This window comes from Callithrix jacchus, chromosome 3, assembly GCF_049354715.1.
Source record: "Callithrix jacchus isolate 240 chromosome 3, calJac240_pri, whole genome shotgun sequence".
NCBI lineage: Eukaryota > Metazoa > Chordata > Mammalia > Primates > Cebidae > Callithrix > Callithrix jacchus.
In genome coordinates, this window is record NC_133504.1 from 50,229,586 (window position 1) to 50,254,189 (window position 24,604).

Genomic DNA, 24,604 nt, shown 5'->3' on the forward strand with positions numbered 1-24,604 from the left:
TCTCTTCTAAAAGTTTTATAGATTTTGCTCTTACATTTAAGTCATTCATTTTGAGTTGAATGTTATGTGATATAAGGATACAATTTCATTCATTTGTATATGAAAATCCAATTGCCCCAGCACCATTTATTGAAGAGACTGTCCTTTTTCTCATTTTGCCCTCTTGGTATCCTTGTCAAAAACTGGTTGGCTGTATATTTTTGGATTTATTTCTGGGCTATTTATTCTGTTCCACTGCCATATGTTTGTTTTTATGACAGTACCATGTTGTTTTGAAAACTGTAGCTTTGTAGTATAATTTTAAATCAGAAAGTGTGATGTTTCCCATTTTTTTCTTTCTCTAGATGGTTTTGGCTATTCATAATATTTTGTGCTTCCACACAAATTTTAAGGTTGCTTTTCCTATTTCAGTGAAGAATGTCATTGAAATTTTGATAAGGATTGCATAAGATTATATATTGTTTAGATGGTATGGACATTTTAACAATATTCATTTCTCTGATCTACGAGGACAGAATATCTTTCCATTTGTGTCTTCTTCAACTTCTTTTATTAGTGTTTTGTAGTTTCCAATGTAGATCTTTCACTCCCTTGGTTAAATTTTTTCCTAGGTTTTTTTTAATGCTATTATAAATGGGATTTTTAAAAATTTCTTTTTCAGTTAGGTTGTTGTTTGTGTATGGAAATGCTACTGATCTTTATATTGATTTTTATCCTGCAATTTTACTGATTTTATTTATTAGTTCAAACCATTTTTTTGTGGGTTTTTCACATATAAGATCATGTCATCTGCAAACAAATCATTTTACCTCTTTCTTTCTGATTTGGGTATCTTATATTTCGTTTTCTTTTCTGTTTACTCTTGTTACTGCTTCCAATACTATGTTAAATAGAAGTTGTAACAGTGGGCATCTTGCTTATACTAGATCTTAGTGGAAAAGTTTTCAGTTTTTCCCTCTTTATTATAATGTTACTTGTGGTATTTTAAACAATGGCCTTTATTATGTTGAGATGCTTTCCTTCTATACATAAACAATTGGGAGTTTTTATCAAAAAAGGATGTTAAGCTGTGTCAAATGCTTTTTCCATGCCAATTGAGATAAGTATGTGATTTTAATCTTTCATTCTTTTAATGTGATGTATCATATTGATTGATTTGCATTTGTTAAACCAGTCTTATATGCCAAGGATAAATCCCAGGTACTCAGGATATATAATTTTTTGATCTGTTGTTGAATTTGATTTTCTGTTATTTTATTGAAGATTTTTGCATTGACATTCATCCGAAAAATTGCCTGTAGTTTTTTTTTTCTTGTGAGGTCTTCTTTGGCTTAGGTGTCAAGGTATGCCGTCTTTATAAAATGTGTTTGAAGTACTACCTCTAGCACTATTTTTCAGAAGAGCTTAAGAAGTATTGGTATAATTCTTCTTTGTATGGTTGCTAGAATTTATCTGTTATGTTATCTGGGCTTTTATTTGTTTAAAAGATATCCAAATCTCTGTTCAGGCTTTCTAGTTCTTCCTGACTCAATTTTGGTAGGTTGTATTTTTTTAGCAATTTATTCTTTTAATCTAGGTTATCCAATGTATTGGCATATAATTGTTTGCAATAATCTCTTATGATCCTTTTTATTTCTGAGGGATCTGTTATAATTTCTTGACTTTCATTTATTGTTTATTTGCATCTGCTCTTTTTTCTTATACTAGCTGAGAGTTTGTCAATTTTGTTTATTTTCTCAAAAAGCAGTTCTTAGTTTTATTAATTCATTTTATGGTTTTTCTATTCTGCATTTGATTTATTTCTGTTCTGATTTTTATTATTTCCTTCCTTGTCTTTAGTTATTCTTTATCTAGTTCCTTGAGATATAATGTTAAAATATGTGAGCTCTTTCATCTTTTTTAATGTAAGTGTTTATTGCTACAAATGTCTCTCTTAGAACTGTTTTGGGTGTATCCCATAGGTTTTGGTTTCCATTGTCATTTGTCTCAAGATATTTTTTAATTACCCTTTAGATTTTCTCTTTGACCCATTTATTGGTCAGGAGAATGTTGTTTAATTTCCAGAATTTGTAAATTTTCCAAGATGCCTTGTGTTATTGATTTTTGTTTTCATACCACTGTGGTCTAAAATGATACTAGATAATGATTTCAGTCTTAAATTTGTTAAGACTTGTTCTGTGGCATAATATATGATCTGCCCTGAAGAATGTTTCATGTGCACTAGTGAAAAATGTGTATTTTCTGCTGTTTGGTGGAAAGTTCTATATATGTCTGTAAGTCCATTTAGTCAAAAGCGAAATTCAGGTACCAGTATTTTTGTATTAATTTTATGTCTCATTGACTTATTCATTGTTTAACATGTGGTATTGAAATCTGCTGCTATTATTGTACTGCTATTTGTCCCTTTGTGTTCATTAATATTTGCTTTGTGTATTAAGGTTCTCCAATGTTGGGTACATATGTATTTAGAGTGATTATGTCCTCTTGATGAATTGACACCCTTATCAATAAATAGTGATCATCTTTGTATCTTGTGACAGTTTTTGACTTGAAGTATATCTTAGCCAATATAAGTGTACCCACTCCTGCTTTTTTATGGTTACCATTTATGTGGGGTATTTTCTTTAATCACATTCAGCCTATATGTGTCTTTAAGCTTAAGCAGAGCTTTTGTAGGAAGCAAATATTTGTTTTTAATTCATTTAGCCATTCTGCATCTTTTAATTGGAGAATTTAATCCATTTATATTCAAAGTTATTATTAATAGGTAAAGACTTATCACTGTCATTTTTTAATTTGTTTTCCGATTGTTTTGTGTCTCCTTTGTTCATTTCTTCCTCTCCTGTTGTCTACTTTTGTGATTTGATAGTTTTATGTATTGATAAGCTTAGATTCCTTTCTCTTTATTGTTTGTATATCTGCTATAGTTTTTTGTTTTGTGATCGCTGTGAAGTTTGCATAAAAAAATTATAATCTGCTATTTTAAGGTGATAATAATTTAGCCTCTGTTGCATATGAAACCTCTAGACTTATGCCCTCCTTCCTCAACAAGTTAGGTTTTTGGTGTCACAATTTACATCATTTTTATATCATATATTTCTTAACAATGTATTGTAGCTTTGGTTATTTGGGTCATTTTTGTATTTAACCTTCATACTAGAGATGTATGTGTGATTAACATACCACCATTATTGCATAGAGGTATTCTATATTTGACTGTGATTTATCTCTATTAGTAAATTTTCCATTTTCAAATATATTAATTACAGTAATTATTATCTTTTCCTTTTAGCTTGAAGAATTTTATTAAATATTTCTTAAAAGGCAGGTATAGTGGTAATAAATTCCCTCAGTTTTTACTTATCTGAAAAAGACTATTTTTCCTTCATTATGAAGGACAGCTTCATAAATGATACAGTATTCTTGGGTGGCAGTTGTTTTTCTTTCAGTGCTTTGAATATATCATCCCATTCTCTCCTGCCCTGCAAGGTTTCTGTTGAAAAATCCACTGACTGTCTACTGAGGATTTCTTTATATATGACTTGATGTTTTCATCTTGCTGCTTTTAAAATTCTCTGCATGTGACTTTTGTCGGTTTGAATATAATGTGCCTTGGAGATGACACCTTTGGGCTAAATCTACTTGAGAACCTTTTAATTTCATCAATCTTGATGTCTTTATCTCTCCTAGGACTCGGGGAGTTTTAGCCATTATTTGATTAATTATGCTTTTTGTCCCTTTCTCTGTCTCTTCTTCTCTGGAACTCCCATAATGCAAAAATTATTTTCTTGATTTCATTAGGTCATCTCCTTATTGTATCTTACTGTTTGCTTAAGATTATTATTTTGAATTCTCTTTCAGGTAATTCATAGATTTCTATTTCTTTTTCATCAGTTACTAGAGATTGTTGTGTTTTTTGTTGATGCCATGTTTCTTTATTTTTTCATGTGTCTTGTGTCCTTGTATTGATGTCTGCAAATTTGTTCACCTCTTCTAAATTTCAGAGTAGCTTTTGTAGGGGAAGACTTTTGCCTGCAGATGGGCCTCAGACAATGCCAGGTGGGCAGGGTGTGATGACTCTGGTTCCATGTGGGTACTGTGATATAGTCTCCATGTAACTTCTTCAGTTGCAATCAATGTTAGTGAGGACTGCAGGTGCCTCATTGGTCTAAACTGCAAGAGTTTGTGACAGTGGTGGTGGCCGCATAGGTTATTAGGGCAAGGGCCTTAGGGATCCTCTTGTTATTGTCACAGTAAGGAGTCTTACTTGAGGTAAGACTTGATATTGGGTCTGACATCATCACAGGCAGGCATAGGTGCTGGGTTCCAGGTACAGGTGTTTAGACTGGCAGTGGAGCCAGGTTCCTGGGCTCAGGGTCTTGTGAAACTACTGTAGCATCTGGAATTTGATATGCAGGCTCACTCTTCAAGGCATGAGTGGATGCAGTTCTCACTTTAGGCCAGGGTCTTGTTCTAAGGCACACCCTAAAAGCTTGGGCCCTAGGCTGGGATGTCAGCTGTTGTTCTGATTCTAGGGGCAGTTCACAGTGCTGGTGAGTCTCCAGGGAAGAAGGGGTGCTCTGGAGGCACAGCCCCACAGAGCAGGGCATGGCTGCCATTTGGGGTCTGGAAGCAAAAGGGACACTGGCAGCTCAAGCTCCAGAAGATGAGGTACCAAAGAGTGATGACTCTGGACCCTGGAATTGTGGGACATGGCAGTAACCTAGACTCTGTGAGGCAGATGCAGAGGCAGCAAGGACCCTGCAGTGGCAAGATGCCACTGTGACTTGGGCTCCAAAGGGTGGGGAACAGCACAGCAATGACTCCACTCCCCAGAGAGGCAAGGGGCCTCAGCAGCTCAGACTATGGGGAGCTAGTCAAGTTCCAGGTAGGTGGGTTGCTAGGGCCATTTGGCCTGATGACTAGGGTGGCATCATTCAGCCAAGCTTCTAATTTCCTGGGATATGAGGCAACACATCTTCTTGGCCCCAGAAAGCACAGCTCTGTGAGTCAGTGGAGCCTCTGGATCCCCAGAGGTAGGGTGCCACCTCAGATGTTGTGCTGGGGGGTGCAATTGCTCCTGTGTTTTGGAGGCCTGAGGTCCCCAGGGGGCAGGTGCTGCATCAGCTATAGTATTGGGGGCACAACTGCTCCAGTGTGCAGAAGACCTAAAGCTGCCAGTAGGTGGGACACCATGTTTGCTCTGGAGCCAGGAGAATGACTGCTCCAGTAGTTAAAGTGTCCATGTTCCCAGGGTGGGGCAACTTCACCTTATGTAGAGGGTGCACCAATGACTCGAATGGATGTGAATAGAGCAACTCTGCGATAGCTTAGCCCCAAGAGGCAGGACATAGCTACCAGGTTCCTGTGGTACAATGGTGGCTGAGCCTCAGGGATGGAAGGATGTAATGGCTACTCACCCCTGGAGTTGGACACACTCTAGCAGTGACTCCAGTTTCAAGATGGTACAGAGCAGTAGCAGCACAGCCAGGTTGGGGACACAGCAGGATACAGCATGAGGTCCTGCTCTGGGGGTAGCTTAGTGTGCAGATTCTGAAGAGCTCTCTCAGCTAGGCTCAGAGCCCTTGAGGATTGCATGAGTCTCCACTGTCTACGGTGGTGATAGGGGATGCTGGGATCCTCTTGCCTGCCTTTCCTCCATAGGGAGAAGTTTTTTTCTGCTGGTTCTAAGTTGATTGCAGCTGGGAAATGGAGGGGCAGGAGCAACGTGTTTCCTTCCCTTCTCAATGTGGCCATCTCAGGTTTCTGTGCTCTACAGGATTGCTGCTGCTGCTTTGCCGTTTTCTAGCACTATCTTTTAATTATTTTGGTCAAATATAGTAGTTTATTCATTGTTTTGGGTTTTTTTGTTGTTGTTGGGAGGGAAGAGCACTATGAGTTTTTAGTCAGCCATCTTACTGACTTACATCACTGTCCCAGAACCCTAAATGTATATCTCATTCATGCTTGTATGGGGCAGAAACTAGACCAACCTAAAAAACTGGAGAAGTGAGGAAATGTTCCCTGCAAAATTTCTCTAAACACAGTCTCTTTAATCTGGTTGGTCAGGGGAGGGGGCAAATTCCTCATACACACAATAAAAATTGTCTGAAAATAGTATTTTTGTCTAAATTAAAGTTATCTGGAAAACCAATATTTTACTGTTTGCATATATGCCACAGGATCAAACTAAACAGAAAATGATGACTATTTTAATTTCCTGAATTTAAGGATCACCATCAAACTGCATAAATTCTTCACAAGTATAAATAAATGACATCATAATGTTGAGCTGGTTGGAAAGTCAGTACTAAGTATATTTGGAATTTGTGATATTTTTAACGTCTCTAATTCTTAATACAATGCTCCATTCTTTGTGGAGCATACTAACGAGTCCTACACAGTGTTGTAGCCCTAGACAGTTCAGAGAAGCAAGTGCTGACTTGTTGCTCACTTCATGTAACCATGCCCTTTGATATCTTTTTTTTAAAGTTTGTAATAATACTGTGACTACTGCTGTTCACAAATATTTTATTTATAAAATCTATCCTCCCCTAGGGCTGGTACAGAGGATCTACAAGCTGAAGGCTAGTCTATAAACTCCACTCTCTCTAGGAGACTGAGCTTCTTTCTCAACATCAATCGCTGAACTGGGAGTTTAGACAGAGTAAACTAGCTGCGCCTCCCAATTGCAATATAGAAAGCAAAGTATCTCTTTGCAAATAGGTTTTCCTGTTGTGGCATTCTTTAGACAAAAAGAGAAATACATTGTGAGGTAACAATGCCCATTCTTTCCGCGTTAGCACTAGAAGCCAGTACTAAAGGCAAAAGGAAGATAAATTTTTAATCTATCCCCATTTTTAGCTTAACTCTTGAAAAATAAACCTTATGTAATAGAATTAATAATATTGAGTAGCCTTTATGTATTCCACACAATTGACAATTGACTATGCTGTTATATAAATTATTGAAAACAGCATGAAAGTCAATGTGGTGTGGTCAGAAGAGCACCTCAGTGTGTATCAGAAGACCTGAGGGTTTCTAAAGACACAAAAATTGTTGCTATCAGCTAGAGTTCAAGCAACTGTCCACCTATTGAATATTAAGCTTGGCTACAGTTAATAGCTAAACAAGTCTAATCTTTGTTCAGATTTTAGCTGAATTTTATTTAATACCTAAAACAGGGAGGAAATTGCATTCTTTATTCCTTTCTGTTGCTCAGTCAAACTTATCTTGCTACACCCCACAGAGAACCAACAGAGAACGGTGCCATGGCTAATCAATCTGAAGTTCTCTCTCTCAAAGCCTGGAATCATGTGCCAGCTTCAGCTTCATGACTAGCAGTTCTCCACCTAACTGCCAGCATTTCATTTTCCCCTTCTAGTTTCAGAAGGCTCTGGTTCTTGCCAATACATCTCTTCTATTTTCTGTCACTTGGCCAGAGTTTTAATCGTCTGAGCCAAAGGCCCTGTGCCCTTTTCTGTAGGCTCTTGCTCCACTCCTGCTTTGCTTATCGGTCCACCAACTTCTGGAGCCCTCTCAAATCTGCCACTGTCTGTCTTAGACTCTTTATCCAATATCCCCAACTGTGAACATGGCATGTGCTTGATAGAAATTGGTGGTAGTCTAATACCCATACCAGGCAACTGGGTGTTGATGTTCAGAATTATTTGTTCTCTGAATCTTGGTTAAGTGGGCTATTGATGATGAATGACAGGGATTTTTCTCCTCATTCCCCATAAGTTCTCAGATTTTTATTCCTAAGATATTGGAGGATGAGGGAACAACTCTCTCTCTCTCCACCTCTAATACAATTCACACATCTTATTGGGGGAGCTACATAACATATTAGCTATTCATTCATCAAACATGACTTGAATAGAAACTGTAAGCCAGTCATTCTCTAGGGCCTAAATATATAAAATGAAAATAGAAATACAATCTCTGCCCTCAAAGAGCTCATACACAGACAAGGAAGCAGCTGACGACATACTTTGATAGTTGGTGAAAGAGGCATATACAACACCTGTGGGCCCACAGAGAGGCTGCCACCCATCCTACTCAGCAGCAAGATTTCTGTCACTCCACGCTGTGCTGATGCAGTAATTTAACTATGGTGCTACCCGCTTCATAGAGCTAGAATGTATGGCAGAAGATGGCTTGGAAAATTGCAGGCATTTACTGAATGAATCATTTTTTGTCCTGGAAGATCCATATTCAAGGAGCCTGTAGCTTCTATCTCTGCTACTGTTTACCTATTCACTCTCCATCTTTCTTTTCTGCCTCCCGCTCCCCCTTCTTCTTTCCTCCTCCTCCTCCTCCTCCTTCTCCTTCTTCTGCTCCTCTATCTCTCTCTCATTCTCTCTCTCTCTCTCTCTCTCTCTCTCTCTCTCTCTCTCTCTCTCTCTCTCTCTCTCGAGACAGGGGTGTCACTGTGTTGCCCAGGCTGAGTGTTAACTCCTGGTCTTAAGTGTTGCTCCCTCCTCAGCCTCCCAAAGTGCTGGGATGACAGGAATGAGCCATGGTGCCTGGCATCTCTTTTCTTTCTCATAAACTTACATACCCTAAGCACATGTTTCCACATGGGAGACCACTAACAAAACCTTCTTTATTTAGAGTAAAAACTGAATAAACTCAGATACACTGGAATATTATCTGTACAGATGTAGGAGTATTTCAGAGGATATCAATACTCTTTCCTTTCCCTCTTTCCCATCTCCAGATCATAATGGCCTCAACAGTCTTCTTTACCAATAAATCATGTCTGGGTGATGTAGATTTGCTGGCATTTGCTCTATAGATTGAATGAATGCTTCAAATATTCCCATTATGGGGCTCTACTCATTCCTTTGATCAATTGCTCTATTAATTAGAGGGAATTTGTGAGGGAAGATCCCACTAGCCCCGATTTGTGAATATTTTCCTGAGATCAACCCCAGATGTAAAGGGTTCATACACTGCTGATGGGGCAATTCAATAATTATGCAACAGCCTCTTGATGGGACAATGTAGATGAAACGCTCTGTCAATTTAAAGTGCCATACAAATTTTGTATTTGCTAAAGCTAAATAAAAAGCAAAATTCTCAGCAGAAGGAAATCGAAGCAGAACTAAATGCATTCACCCTTGAATTTGGCATTTGAAGGACATCGCTATGCTAAAGACATAGAGTGGAATTGGACTAAATATTTCTGGGAGTGCCATAAAACCAAAGAGTGTCTTGCATTTCATGCCTTGTTGTCTTTAAAACATAAAAGAAAAACAAAGAGCAGTCTGGCTGTGCTGCTTGTTCACTTTTGAACTCTCTAAACCATCCACCTCTAATTCAAGCTGACACTGCTAATTTTGGCATTAGAGTTTGAAATGAAAATCAATATCCGTTTTGAGCTTGAAAACAGTGTGACTGTACCTTGGGTAGAGCATAGCCAGGCACTTATTTTCAGTTATCTGTAAGGGAAGAAATAGAAATTTCCCAAGTTAGAACATTTAAAACATGTATTCAAACAAAATCTGTCCTCATGAAATTATATACTGCATTCACCCACCCTCCCAAGGTTGATCGTAAAATGTTTTCCAAGATTTCTTGGCCAGGCATGGTGGCTCATACCTGTAATCCCAGCACTTTGGGAGGCCAAGGCAGGCAGATCACGAGGTCAAGAGATCGAGACCATCCTGGCCAACATGGTGAAACCCCATGTCTACTAAAAATACAAAAATTAGTCGGGCGTGGTGGCATGCGCCTGTGGTTCCAGCTACTCGGGAGGCTGAGGCGGAAGAATCACTTGAACCCAGAAGGTGGAGATTGCAGTGAGCCGAGATTATGCCACTGCACTCCAGCCTGGCGACAGAGCAAGACTCCATCTCAAAAAAAAAAAAAAAAAAAAAATTAAAAAAAAATTAAAGTAAATTTTAAAAAAAGATTTCTTGCATATTTTCTTTTAAAAAAAAAAGGCCCATGTCCCCAAGAATGTTTTCTACATGAAATTTAAAGTCTTTTCTTTGGCCCTTCCTGGCAGGACAAGAGGCCTTTGACTAATCTGATGAATAGTAAAGGGCCAGAGCCTAAGGACTGATTTCTTTTCTGATGTCAGGCAAGAAGTTGAGGGATGCTTTTACTTGAAAAGGTCCTATCTGAGGAATTTTCTTTACATTGTGTTTTCTGATGCCTTAGTTTGTTTCATATTTTCATTGAAATCTCTTCTGAAAAGCAGATTATAGTTTTTAAACATTTTATATACATAGCCTGATCTAATATAACCTTTACTTCATTCTAATACAGAGACAAACTATTTTGGTTTAAAGGAAAGGAAAGTAGAGGAGAGGGGAGGGGAGTGGATGATGGAGGAGTGGAAGAGAGAAGAAGGAAGGAAGGAAGGAAGGAAGGAAGGAAGGAAGGAAGGAAGGAAGGAAGGAAGGAAGGAAGGAAGGTAGGAAGGAAAGTGGGAGAGGGAGAGATGAAGGAAGATTACTTTACACTGATGTGCATACAATTTTTTTCAATGTTTTGAAGTATTATTTTTAATTATTAGACATATTTACTAGACAAACTAATAGCTACACCATCTCTGCTCTAAAAGACGCAGGGAGTCTTCCCTTACAGAGAGAATGAGAAGTATTCTCACCTGTTTCTCTAGAGTTCTTTGTTAACCCCATAATACAGTTCTTTTGCTACTTCAAAAGTGCCACAGAGAAATGCTTGTGGTTGGCTTGCAGCAGAGTCTGGTGTCACAAAATGTGCACCTGCTTATAATCTGGAAGTCAGACTATGACCAGTCAAAAGCCACATGTCCAGTAGGCCACTCAGCTACCCCATAACCCTCGCTGGGCTTCCTAACCCCAGAGAGGACTAAGTAGATTTAAAGTCTTGGCACTTTCTAAAACAAATATTAAAGACATTGTTTTTTCCCTAGTAAAATAGAAAAAACACTTTTCAGTACAACCTGGATGCTCAGGTACCCTAGGCTGAGTTTGGAAAAGAAAGAAAGAAGTGAGGAGAGAAGACTCCACGGAGTCCGGTTCATTCAACAAATGTAGCAGTGATGCAAAGTGCCAACTCTGGGGTCAGACAGCCTAGCTTCAAATCATGGCCTCATCATTTACCAACTGTGCCACTTAGACACTGTGGCCCTCTGCATATGCTTCTGTAATATGGGGATAATAATATTATCCCAATTAGTTAAATGAGATAATACATGTGAACCCACTAAGTTCCCACAATGCTAACTCCCATTATGATAAGGTTCCTTGACTGAAGGAACTGACCACCTAGTCAAATCTGATAAGTTCTAAAATCAAAATATGCAGTGCCATGAAAAGTGAAGGAGAAGCACCTAACTTAGGGGAAGCTTCCTGTGGAAATGCTTTTAAGGTGTGATGGAAGTAAAGTAGGAATTCACCCAGTAGCTGGAAAGAAAAGATAATCCAGAAAGGGCAAAGGCTTTTGAGAAAACATGGTGTGTTTTAGGTATTACAGTTGTATAGGCAGCTAGAACACGTTGGGAATAAGGCCAGGGAGTCTCAGCAATGTGCAAATGTAGATGAGGAGCTGGAGATAAGAGACCAGAAGCAAAGAGCCCAGTTAACAGGTTATTGCAATAATCCAGGGAAGAGATGATGACCTGAATTAGGGCAATGTCTGACGGACTGGAGAAAGGGGGAAAAATAAAGTAAGCAATAAAGTTCTTCAGTTTTTATTCCAGCATAAAAATACCCGTGTATAGTCATCTAAAAGTTTCACACCCTAGATCTAAAATATTATGTGTCATGTGTTTGCACTAAAATGCCCTTCTTCTCAAAATGTCAAAACAAAGATTCTTCTATTTCTAAAGCAGAGTAAGGTTCATGCTACTGGGTGACTTTTCCAGGCCAGAAAGATCAATTCAGACTTCAACTCTAAAATCATTAAAGTAGAGGCTTGTTCAGCCATGCTCAGTGTCTCATGCCTTTTAGTTATCCCAGCTCCTAAGGAGGTTGGCATGGGGGGTTGTTTGAGCCCATGAGTTTGAACCAGCACATGAGACCTCGTCTCTAAAATATTTTTTAACAATTAGCCAGGCATGGTTATGCACTTGCCTGTAGTTCCAGCTGCTTAGGAGGCTGAGGCAGGAGGATCACTTGAGCCCAGTTCAAGGCTGCTGTGAACTATGATCAACGCACTCAGCCAGGTGCAGTGCAGCAGCCTGAGTGAGACTCCATCTCTAAAAAATAAGAATTAAAAAAATTATTTAAAAAAGATGTGAGATGGTTTTATATCTGAATTTTCCCTAATGAACTATAAGTCTGGCCCTTTGAATACCCTTCTCAATAAAAATGAAGACTTTGTGTCTATCACATTTATTTATCTAAATGCCCAGTTGTTTATGGAAAACTGTTTCTGCCTGAGCTAGGTGCTAGGACAGTGGTGAGCAAAATATACACAACACAAAGATTAGTTTCAACCCACTCTGTCATCTATTTTCCATGGTAACAGATCAGTCCTGGGTTCCTTCAACATCCTCTTTGTTACTCTTGAGCTACAATCATAGCATGGCCACGCTAGTAATTCAAATGTATACCCATTTATGATTGTTCAGTAGGGAGCTGTGGGTCCTCCATCAACCCAAATGTGTTCATCCACTCTGCAGTATTTAAAACCAAAGATAGTGCCCCTAAATTAGTCACTCTCATAATCCATTTTAGTAAAGGTTCCTGATGATACCCATCTGCAAAACAGGACAGTTCCTCCACATTATACCCTCTGGTTTGAATGGTTCCCTGGTTTCTCCCTTCTCCCACATTATCTACCTTCTTGGTAACCAACCACAGGTCTCAGAGGTACGTTCTGTTGTCCCTGCATCATTTTGTCTTTAGTGGGGCAGCTCTGAGCCCAGAGGCAGGAGCTCAGACTAAAATCTAAGCTCAGTCTAGCATTAAGGTCCAACCCAGAATTCTCTTTTGATATCATTTTAGCTATTACAGATAACAATAACCAATTGAATTGAATGTTTTGCTTTTTTCTTATTAGTTTGCATTTCCTTATGCATCCACTGAACCAACTCCCTGGGAGTTAGATCCATCTCTAAATTCCAGTGATAACTTTCACCTTTAGTGACTGGTCTCAACATATAGTTTAGTACCCAATATTATATATATAAGTATCCAATATTTTATATATATGTACCCAATATTTATGTATATTTAGTACCCAATATTTTATATATACATATATATATATATAGAGAGAGAGAGTAGTATTAGTAGTAAAAGTAAAATGTGATATTAAAATAAATAAATAAATAAATAAAATTGCCTCATTCCATCATTCTCTGTCCCTGTATAAATGGGGCAATTTTATTTTAGATAGAATGAATGAAAAAGACCTTTTGGATGAGGTGATATTTCAGGCGAGAACTGGATAAAGGAAGGGAGTGAACAATATAATTATCTTGGGTGAAACAGTTCAGGCTGAAGGGCAAGCACATTTAAAAGCCTTACATATGTGTAGGGGTTGATTTTCAGTATTACAAAGGATTGCAAACAACTTAAATGTTCAACAGGACACTTAGTGACTGGTTAAATTATGGTACATTCCTATGTGAATCTTTTTTATTTCTTTTTTTTTTTTTTTTTTTTTTGAGATGGGGTCTCACTCTGTCACCCAAGCTGGAGTGCAGCAGTGCTATCTAGGGTCACTGCAACTTTTGCCTCCAGGGTTCAAGCGATTCTCCTGCCTCAGCTTCCTGAGTAGCTGGGATTACAGGTGCCCACCACTTCACTGGGCTAATTTTTGTATTTTTAGTAGAGACAGGATTTTGCTCTGTTGGCCAGGCTGGTCTTGAACTCCTGACCTTAGGTTATCCACCCACCTCAGCCTCCCAAAGTGCTGGGATTACACGCATGAGCCACTATACCTGGCCCTATGTGGAATCTTATTCCAGTTACCAATGAATGAAGCAACTCCATATGTACTAAAAGAGAATTATCAAGAGAATGAGAAGACAAGCTTGACAGTTTCATATAAAATTAAATGTGTTCTTGCCATATGATTCAATAATTATGCTCCTTCGTATTTATTCAACTGAGTTAAAAACATGTCTACCTGCACACTAATTTTATAGCAGCTTTATTAATAATTGCCAAAACTTGGAAGCAACCAAAGTGTTCCTTAGTAGGTGAATTAATAAAGAGTGGTATATCCAGATGATCGAATAGTATTCAGCACTAAAAAGAAATCAATTAACAACCTATAAAAAGATATGGAGGAATCATAAATGCATATTACTAAGTGAAAGAAGCCAATCTGAAAAGGCTATATCATATGATTCCAACTCTAGGACATTCTAGCAAAAGGCAAAACCATGGAAACAATTTTAAAAAGTCAGTGGTTGCAGGAAGGGAAAGATGAATTGGCAAAGCACAAAGGATATTTAGAGCAGTGAAACTATTTTATGATTTTATCATGGTGAGTATATGTCATTATGTATTTTTCAAAACCCAAAGAATGTATAACGCCAGAAGTGAACCTTAATGTAAATTATGGATTTGGTGTGGTAACGATTTGTCAAGGTAGGTTCATCGATTGTATTAAGTGCACCACTCTAGTGCCAGATGTCAAAGTGGGGGAGACTGTGCATGGTACATGGGAATTCTGTACTTTCTGCTCAATTTTGCTGTAAACCAAAACTACTCTAAAAAATAAAGTATGTAAAAAAAGAGAGAGAATGATATCTAATATATACTGCTTCTTTAAAAGTACAGAAACATGGGCATAGTATGGTGACATTCATATAAATATAAAACATAAATTTATGTTATATATTTTATATAAATATAGAACAAATTTGTATTATATATTTTATATAAATATATATATCATTTTATCTTTCTAAGTATATGGAATGTATCTGAAAGAGTAAGAAACAGTAACAGTGGTTGCCTCTAGAGGAGAGGAAATAAGTGGGATCAAGGATTTCAAACATATTTTTCACTGTCTACCCTTTTTAAAAAAATGTACCTCGTGCATGTATCATCTGTGCAAAAATGTTTAATTTTTAAAGTAAGGAATGTGATCTACAGAGAGTAATTACAGAATTCTTAGGGTCTATTATTATCTTTACTCTTTCACAAAAGATTTAATAAAGTTCTTCTATAATAATGTCAATGCAAAGGAGCTGTTCTATTCAGTTACTTTTCCAAGTTCAAACCCTTATATGAGTAACACTTAGTTTATATTTTATAATTTAGTAAAGGTGGCCTCACAGTCATCAGTAATATGCATAAAGCAGTAGATTCCCTTTCACATCATTCCAAACATGTTGTCTATATACCATCTTCATGAAAAATACTACAAACCCTGAGCAAGATAACAAACATCAAAAAGAAAAGAATAATTTTATGACAATATTTGAAAAAGAAAACAGGCTACTCTGAGTAAGAGATAAGTGAGTAGGAGATGTGAAGATAGATAACTGAGTCAAATTTTTTTTTTTTTGAGACAGAGTCTCACTGTATTACCTAGACTGGAGTACAGTGGTGTGATTTCAGCTCACTGCAACCTCCGCCTCCCAGGTTCAAACAGTTCTCCCTCCTCTGCCTTCTGAGTAGCGGAGATTACAGGCATGCACCACCACACCTGGGTACTTTTTGTATTTTCATAAAGGCAGGATTTCACCATGTTGTCCAAATTGGTCTGAAACTCTTGGCCTCAAGTGATCCACCTGCCTCAGCCTCCCAAAGTACTCAGCCAAAATTTTTTTATAGATGGTTTAGACCTGGTGTGATGGCTTACACCTGTAATCCCAAACACTTTGGGAAGTCAAGGCAGGAAAATCACTTGAGAACAGGAATTTGAGACCTGCCTGGGCAATATAGCGAGGCCCCTGTCTCTACAATAAAAATTAAAAATTAGCCGAGTTTGATGGTACACATTACTAGAGCTAATCATTTGGGAGACTGAGGCGAGAGGATCACTTGGGTCCAGGAGTTGCAGGCTGCAGTGGTCTATAATTGCACCACTGCACTCCAACCTGGGCAACAGAGTGAGACCCTGATTCTTAAAAAATAATAAATAGGTGTGTAGGTGTAGGGAGCCTATTCAAGTTGATGTGTAATTTACTTAGCTTTCCCAATAGATGGAATGAAATGCTCTACAATATTGGAGCAAATCAACAGTTTATTCAGGGTATTTTTTTTTTATTCTCAGTTTCTTAGATCAGAAGATGGCAAGAATGATGCAGGCAAAGACCTTGATGAAAGATGGATACATGGGCAGACAGATATAATGGTCAGATAAGACAGATACAAAAGAGGCTTTTCAGTGGTAAGACAATATAAAGTTTTCTTCGCCCTGATTTAGTTACATGGAATTAGCCATAAAAGTAGTCTTTTTCTGGAAATTTTTTTTTTTTTTAAAAGTTCTTACTCTGTCACACAGGCTGGAGTGCAGTGGTGAGATCTCTGTTCACTGCAGCCTTGACCTCGCCGGGCTCAAGCGATCTTCCTAGCTCACCCTCCCAAGTAGCTGGGAATATAGGCATGCTTCACCACATACGGCTGATTTTTAAAATTTTTTTGTTGAGACAAAGTCTCACTATGTTGCCCAGGCTTGTCTGGAATTCTTGTTTCCAACCAATCCTCTCACCTCAGTCTCCCAAAGTGCTGGGATTACAGGTGTGATCTACGTATCCAGCCTTTCCAGTAATCTCTATCACCTGAATAAGTATTGTCATATCTTTTAATAGCATCTCATTGACTGAAGTATAGCTTATATAATGCCTTTCCAGGAAAAATATGTTTGATTTTAAGATACAGGACTATTTTGTTCCAACCACAGTGCAATAGAAATAAAGAAGTTAAATTTGAAGGAGGCAGATTATTTGAGTAGAAAGGATAAACAATCTTCCAACGCTAGCATTCCTTCTCTCTTCTCCCGTTTATGCCCATATATACTCCAGTTACATTGACTGCCATGAGGAAAGGTGACTCAATACCTGTAAACTGCTTAAAAACCACTGAATCCATAAAAATTAACCTAAGTCATATAACTGAAATCTTCCTTCATTAAGAAAGGAAGGAAAAACAAATATGTCTTTTTTTGAACTTAAAGAATTATTTTAAATTATTTTAAGAAGTTGATGGCCAGGCATGGTGGCATGTAATCCCAGCACTTTGGGAGGCCGAGGCAGGCGGATCACCTGAGGTTGGGAGTTGGAGACCAGCCTGGCCAACGTGGTGAAACCCCGTCCCTACTAAAAATCGAAAAATTAGCCAGGCATAGTAGCAGATGCCTGTAATCCCAGTTACTCTGGAGGCTGAGGTGGGAGCATCACTTGAACCCAGGAGGTGGAGGTTGCAGTGAACCAAGATCATGCTGCCGCCTCCAGCAGGGGTGACAGAGTGAGACTCTGTCAAAGAAAAAAAAATTGAACATAAAAATCTTATTTCTTCTCTAAAGTGTTTTAGAAATTGTGACCAAAAATTTAGACTCCAGCTTGTAAGATGAGCAAATAATATATTCAAGAGGAAAATCAGTTCTTAAAATTATTTCTTTTTTATAATTTCAACTTTTATTTTAATTCAGGTGTACACCTGCAGGCAGTTACTTGGATGTATTCTGTGACTCTGAGGTTTGCAGTAAACGGATCCCATCACCCAAATAGCGAGCATACCACCCAATAGCTACTTTTTCAATCCTAGCCTCCTTTCTACCTCCCTGCTTAGTAGGCCCCATTGACTATTTTTGCTGTCTTTATGTCTGTGAGTAACCGATGTTTAACTCCTACTTATAAGTGAGAACATGTAGTATTTGTTTTCTGTTCCTGCATTAATTCTCTTAGGATAATGGCTTCCAGCTGCTTCCATTTTGCTGCAAAGGACATGATTTCATTATTTTTTATGTCTGCGTAGTGTTCCATGGTGTATATGTGTACCTTTTCTTTATTCAATCCACCATTGATGGGCACCTAGGTTGACTCCAGGTCTTTGGTATTCTGAACAGATCTACAATAAACTGGTGAGTGCATTTGTCTTTTGGTATAGCAATTTACACTTTTGGATATTTACCCAGTAATCGGATTTCTTGGTTGACTGGTAGTTGTCTTTTAAGTTCTTCGAGGTCTCTCCAAACTGCCTTCCACAGTGGCTGAACTAATTTACATTCCCATCAAAGTGCATAAGCATTCCCTTTTCTCCACAGCCTCACCAGCATCTGTTGTTTTTTCACTTCTGCATAATAGCTATTATGACTGGTGTGAGATGGTATCTCATTGCGGTTTTGATTTGCATTTCTCTGATGATTCGTTATGTGGAGCATTTTCTCATATGTTGGTTGGCTATTTGTATGTCTTCTTATGAGAAGTGTCTGTTCACATCATTTGCCTGCTTTTTAATGGGGTTATTTGTCCTTTGCTCATGGAATTGAGTTCCTTATAGATTCTGGGCATTAAATCTTTGTGAGATGCATAGTTTGTGAATGTTTTCTCCCATTTGTAGATTGTCTGTTTACTCTATTGATAGTTTATTTTGCTGTACAGAAGCTCTTTGGTTTAATTAGGTCCCACTTGTCAAATTTTGTTTTTGCTGCAATTGTTCTGAAAACTTAGTCATAAAGTATTTCCCAAGGCCCATGTCCAGAATGGTGTTTCCTAAGTTATCTTCTAGGATTCTTATAGTTTGAGGTCTTACATTTAAATCTTTAATTCAGGCCAGGCGTGGTGGCTCATGCCTGTAATCCCAGCACTTTGGGAGGCTGAGTCGGGTGGATCACTTGGGCTCAAGAGTTCAAGACCAGCCTGAGCAACATGGCAAAACCCTGTATCTACTAAAAATACAAAAATTAGCTGGGTATGGTGGTGCACACCTGTAATCCTAGCTACTGAGGTGGCTGAGGAAGGAGAATTTCTTGAACATACCGAGGAGGCAGAGGCTGCAGTGAGCCGAGATTGTGCCACTGAACTGCAGTCTGGCCAACAGAGTGAGACCCTGTATCATAAAAATAAAATAAAATAAACATTTAATCTACCTTGAGTTTTTGTATATTGTAAAAGGTAAGGGTCCAATTTTTTTCTTCTGCATATGGCTAGCCAGCTATTCTAGCACCATTTATTGAGTAGAGAATCTTTTCTCCATTGCTTATTTTTGTTGACTTTGTCAAAAATCAGATGACTGTAGGTGTGCAGCTTTATTTTTGGGTTCTCCATTCTGTTCCATTGGTCTCTGTGTCTGTTTTTGTACCAGTACCATGCTGTGTTGGTTACTGTGGCCTTATGCTGCAGTTTGAAGTTGGGTAATGTTGGACTTCTGGTTTTGTTCATTTTGCTTGGAATTGCTCTGGCTATTTGGGCTATTTTCGGTTCCATATAATTTTTAGAATTGTTTTTTATCATTCAGTGAAAAATGATGTTGGTAGCTTGATAGGAACAGCATTGAATCTGTAGATTGATTTGGAAATTATAGCCATTTCAACAATGTTTATTCTTCCAATCCATGAACATGGAATGTTTTTCCATTGGCTTGTGTCATCTATGATTTCTTTGAGCAGTGTTTTGCAGTTCTTCTTCTAGAGATCATTCAGTTCCTTGGTTAGATGTAGTCCTAGGTACGTGTCATCTATGATTTCTTTGAGCAGTGTTTTGCAGTTCTTCTTCTAGAGATCATTCAGTTCCTTGGTTAGATGTAGTCCTAGGTACGTGTGTGTGTTTGTGTGTGTGTGTGTGTCTATTGTGAATGGGACTGTGTTCTTGATTTGGCTCTCAGCTTGACATTATTGTTGTATAGAAATGCTACTGATTTTTTTACATTGATTTTGTACCTGAAACTTTACTAAAGTTGTTTATCAGTTCCAGGAGCCTTTTGGCAGGGTCATTAGAGTCTTCTAGGTATGGAATCCTATCATCAACAAAGAGAGATCGTTTTATGAGTTGTTTTCCTATCTAGATGCTTTCTATTTTTTTCTCTTGCCTGATTGCTCTGGGTAAGACTTCCTTACATAACTATTTTTTATGCACTCATTACAGAGTTGTCCATAGGCCCTGCTGTCGAATTTTTTTTTTAATCTGGAATTTCAAACCCACTGCTTTTTCTTTACTATATGTCTTTTGTACTCTCATATAAACTTTTAAGAGTAGATGTATTCACTCACTCTGTCTTTCAATAGACATTTAATGGTCACCTTCTATGTGCCAACCAACATTTTATTAGGTCATATTTTTTAAGTGAATCATTAGCTGCAAAGTGTTTACTCAGAAAACCCTATATTTGTACTAGCTCTAAGACATCATGCAAGGTACTACAGATGCAGGGACAAATATATTAACTTTCAAAAGAGAAAAGTTTATAATCTGAAGAATACAAGGAAATGGTGATTATGTACTTAAATTCTAACCACAAAAAGGTCTCCAAAAATGACTTCTACTTATTTGTTAGTCAAAATATATACACAGTTGTATTGTGTGCACGTTGTGTTGAGAAAACATACTCTAACACAGAGATGCTCTGCTTTTCTGTAACTTTTCATATTTGACCCACTAATTATGCTGTTAAAGAACCTGAGTCCTACCATGGAAACCCAGCAGATTATTTTTCTTGGGACAAGCATTTAAATGCATTTAATTGTATTCTTTTAAAGTCAGTATTTGTTTTGAAACTCTGTGACCTCCTGCTAAATTAATTGTTTTAAGAAGTTGTACATAAAAACCTATTTCTTCTCTGAGGGTCATGTGCTAATTCAGAGGGTTACGTCATGATCACAGAGTGAACTTTCCAAGGCCCTCCTCAGTCATGTGCCTCTGAATCTATCTAATTTTAACACAGTTACAAACTGCACTCAAGCACCAATTCCACAAATATGTGATCTTCACTTGGGTACTCAATGAATATCTTTTGAGTGTGTGACAAATGATAGAGATTACCATTTATGACAGACACAATGTGTATTCAACATTAACCATATTACTACCAGAAAAGCAGTTTTAAACCTGCGTCATTCTGAGTGGAGTAGTGTGAATCTCTGTCTTATTCATTATTACACAAGCAAAATAAAAAATATGCTTAGTCAAGAGTGTCTACTTGGTTTGCTATTGAGTTCTACAAAACACATGACATAATGGACCAGAGCCAGTCTAAGTGGCATTTCAGGAGTCTTTGAATATGATTTTTATTTCTTATTGTCCTCACCTTCTCTGAAAAGAATGACTGATAGCCTTTCCATGTGATATCTTGGCTTTTAGGAGTGTAGTTTTATCTATTTTTATGACTTAAACTTGTTAAGTATAATTTTTGCTTTATGTGACATAAAAAAATCTGTGACATAAAAAAATCTGTGATATGGTGCTCCATGAATTAACAAGAATGGCTGGGCCAAAGACAAGGAATCTTTTAAAAATGAATGTTCACATTAAATACCTTGGATAGGTAGGCCTTCTGGGGATTTTCCTTTAATGCAAGAAAAGTACATCATTTCTGTTTTCAGAAATAGTTTCTTTTAGGTTTATACTGAGCTTGTCTAAAGTCATATTACATAAGTAAGGGCTTAGTTTGTACATTAGTATTTTACATCTTGGAGTCTTACTAAATCCTTTTTTGATCAATCTGATATTGAACAGATCTATATTGATTTCTCCTACACATGTTTATGGTACTTATTTTGATATATCTAGGATTAAATACCAAATTAACAAGTGTAATCAATTTTCTTAGTGATAAAGAAAAGTCTTCTAGTACTCTAAGGTACAGTCATCTAGGGACAAAATCTTAAGTGAAGATGTTGTAATAAATGTATCGATTTATTCAATCACTGGGCATGAAAACATTAGCCCTGGGAAAGCATTTACCTCTAAGTGCTTTAGCTACTGAGTTTCACTTACGTGACACCAAAGGATTTGCATTTTTAGAGAAATTTCATGTCTACAGTGAGCTCCGATGAAAACATGAATAAATTGCTTTTTTTTCTTTTTCTGACTTTATGAAGCTGAATCCATTAGGGGTTGAATCAAAGTATAATAAAATAAAGGCAACAACTTACATGATGGAAACCCGAGATTTGGTTTCTCACTAGTCCAAGCTCGGTTGTCATGGCCTACATGTCAGGTTAGTGGTTTTCAGAATGATTTTTGGAGTATGTGGCCATTTTTTTTTAACTGCTGCATTAGAAATGGTGTCTAAAAAACCAAAAAGTAAATAGACAAACAACTATTAAGAACTAAATAGCTTTTCACCAGTAGTTCTTGCCGCAAAAATCAAATAAATCAATCTTTCCAAGCTTAATGCTCTACATTTGCCTTAAGAGGCTTTCTTAAGACTCAGCTTCCTTTTGAATTCACTAAAGTGAGAATGAGCATAGATGCTATGAGGATAGATTTAAGATCCAAACTAACCAGCGTTTGGATTGCCAATGAAACAGTTATCAGCTGTGTGAGATTGAGTTAATCTCTCCAACCTTTTGTTTCCTTGTCTATATAACAGGAATAATAATACCTAGGGCATAGGGTGGTTCAGAGATTCAATGTCATTTTTCATAAATAGAAAAGACAATCCTAAAATTTATATGGAACCACACACACACACACACACACACAGATGCACACCAATAGCCAAGGCAATGATGAGCAAAAAGAACAAATCTGGAGGCATCACACTACCTGACTTCAAAATATACTACAAAGTGACAATAATTAAAACAGCATGATACTGACATTAAAAATAAAGTTATTGATGAGTAGAACAGAACAGAGAGCCCATAAGTGAACCCACACATGTATGGTCAATTGATTTTCAACAAAGGTGCCAAGAATACATAATAGAAAAAGAACAGTCTCTTTAATAAATTGTGCGGATAAAACTGGATATCTGTATGCAGAATGAAATTAGATTCTTAACTCACATCATGTGCAAAATCAATTCAAAATGGGTTAAAGACTTAAACTTAAGATCTAACACTGTAATGCTACTAGAAGAAAACATAAGGGGAAAACTATATGCCATTGGTCTGGGCAGTAAGTTTTTAGATTTGACCCCAATGTATAGCAACAAAAGCAAAACCAGACAAATGGGATTACATCAAAATTAAAAGTTTCTGCACAAAAAAAGAAAACGACAGAGTGAAGAGAAAAACCTATGGATTGGGAGGAAATATTTGCTAACCATACATCCAATAAGGGATTAATAACCAACATATAAAAACCTCAAACAACTCTATAGAAAGAAAACAAATGGTCCAGTTTTAAAATGGGCTAGGGACTTGAATAGACATCTCTAAAAAGAAAAAGACATATAAATGGCAAACAGATATACGGAAAAATGCTGAACATCATTAATCACTAGTATACCAAAATCACAATGAGATTTCAATCCACACCTGTTAGAGTAGCTGTTATCAAAAAGATGAAAGATGAGTGTTGGCAAGGAGGTGGAGAAAAGGGAACCCTTGTACACTGTCAATGGGACTATAAATTAGTACAAGCATTACAGAAATCTGTATGAAGGTTTCTCAAAAAACTAAAAATAAAATTAGCATATAATACAGCAATTCTACTTCTGGGCATTTGTCCAAATATTTGAAATCAGCATGTCAGATGTCTGCACTCCCATGTTCATTGCAGCACTATTCAAAATAGCCAAGTCATCGAATCAACCTAAGTGTCCATCAACCAATGAATGGATAAAGAAAATGTGATATATATACACAATTAATTATTATTCTGCCTTAAAAAATGAGAAATCCTGTCATTTGCAACATTGTAGATGGCATTGGAGAATATTATGCTAAATGAAATAAGCCAGGCATGGAAAGGCATTTTATAAAATGTTGTCACTTACATGTGGAATCTAAAATAATCTAACTCAAAGAAGCAGAGAGCAGAAGGATGGTTATCAGATGATAGGAGTGGTAAGGGAAATGGGAAGATAATGGTCAAAAAGTACAAAGACTCAATTAGATAAAAGGAATAAGGTTTTTTCTTTCCAATATATTGCACGTCATGGTAAATATAGTCAGTAATAATGTATTGTATATTTCAGAATCTCTAAGACAGTAATTCTCAAGTGCTCTCACCATAAAAAATGATATGTATTTGAAGTGTTGGACATGCTAACTAGCTTGATTTAACTATTTTACATTGTATACATAGATTTTATAACATCACTTTGTGCCCCATACATATATATAATTACAATTTGTCAACTTATAATTAAAACTAAATAATAAAGTGCTGCCTGGGTGTGATGGCTCACACTTATAATCCCAGCACTTTGGGAGACCAAGGCAGGCAAATCACCTGATGTCAGGAGCTCGAGACAAGCCTGTCCAACACAGTGAAACCTTGTCTCTACTAAAATTACAAAAATTAGCTGGGCATGATGGCAGCCACCTGTAATCTCAGCTACTCGGGAGGCTGAGGCAGGAGAATTGCTTGAACCTGGGAGGCGGAGTTTGCAGCTAGCCAAGATTGAGCCACTGTACTTCAGCCTAAGCGACAGAGTGAGAGTCTGTCTCGAAATAATAATAACAATAATAATAATAATAAGGTGCTGATCATATTCCCTAGTATAAAATATGTTCTCAATCCATGGGAAAAATTTTGTTTTTACTTGTCTAAATGTTACAGCCGAACAACAGACAAGCAGCTACTACA

At 37.3% G+C, this 24,604-nt stretch overlaps 1 protein-coding gene across 7 annotated transcripts in view; it reads left to right on the top strand.

The window, feature by feature from the left end:
• Positions 1-24,604, top strand: part of TTC29 (tetratricopeptide repeat domain 29) — a 241,384-nt gene that overhangs the window by 206,553 nt on the left and 10,227 nt on the right. The window contains exon 11 of one of the 7 annotated variants that reach the window (XR_013533367.1): positions 16,180-16,296. The exons of the other annotated variants lie outside the window; for them this stretch is intronic. The gene's annotated coding sequence lies outside the window, so the exon portion shown is untranslated. The remainder of the gene's footprint in view (positions 1-16,179; positions 16,297-24,604) is intronic. 7 annotated transcript variants of the gene reach the window in all.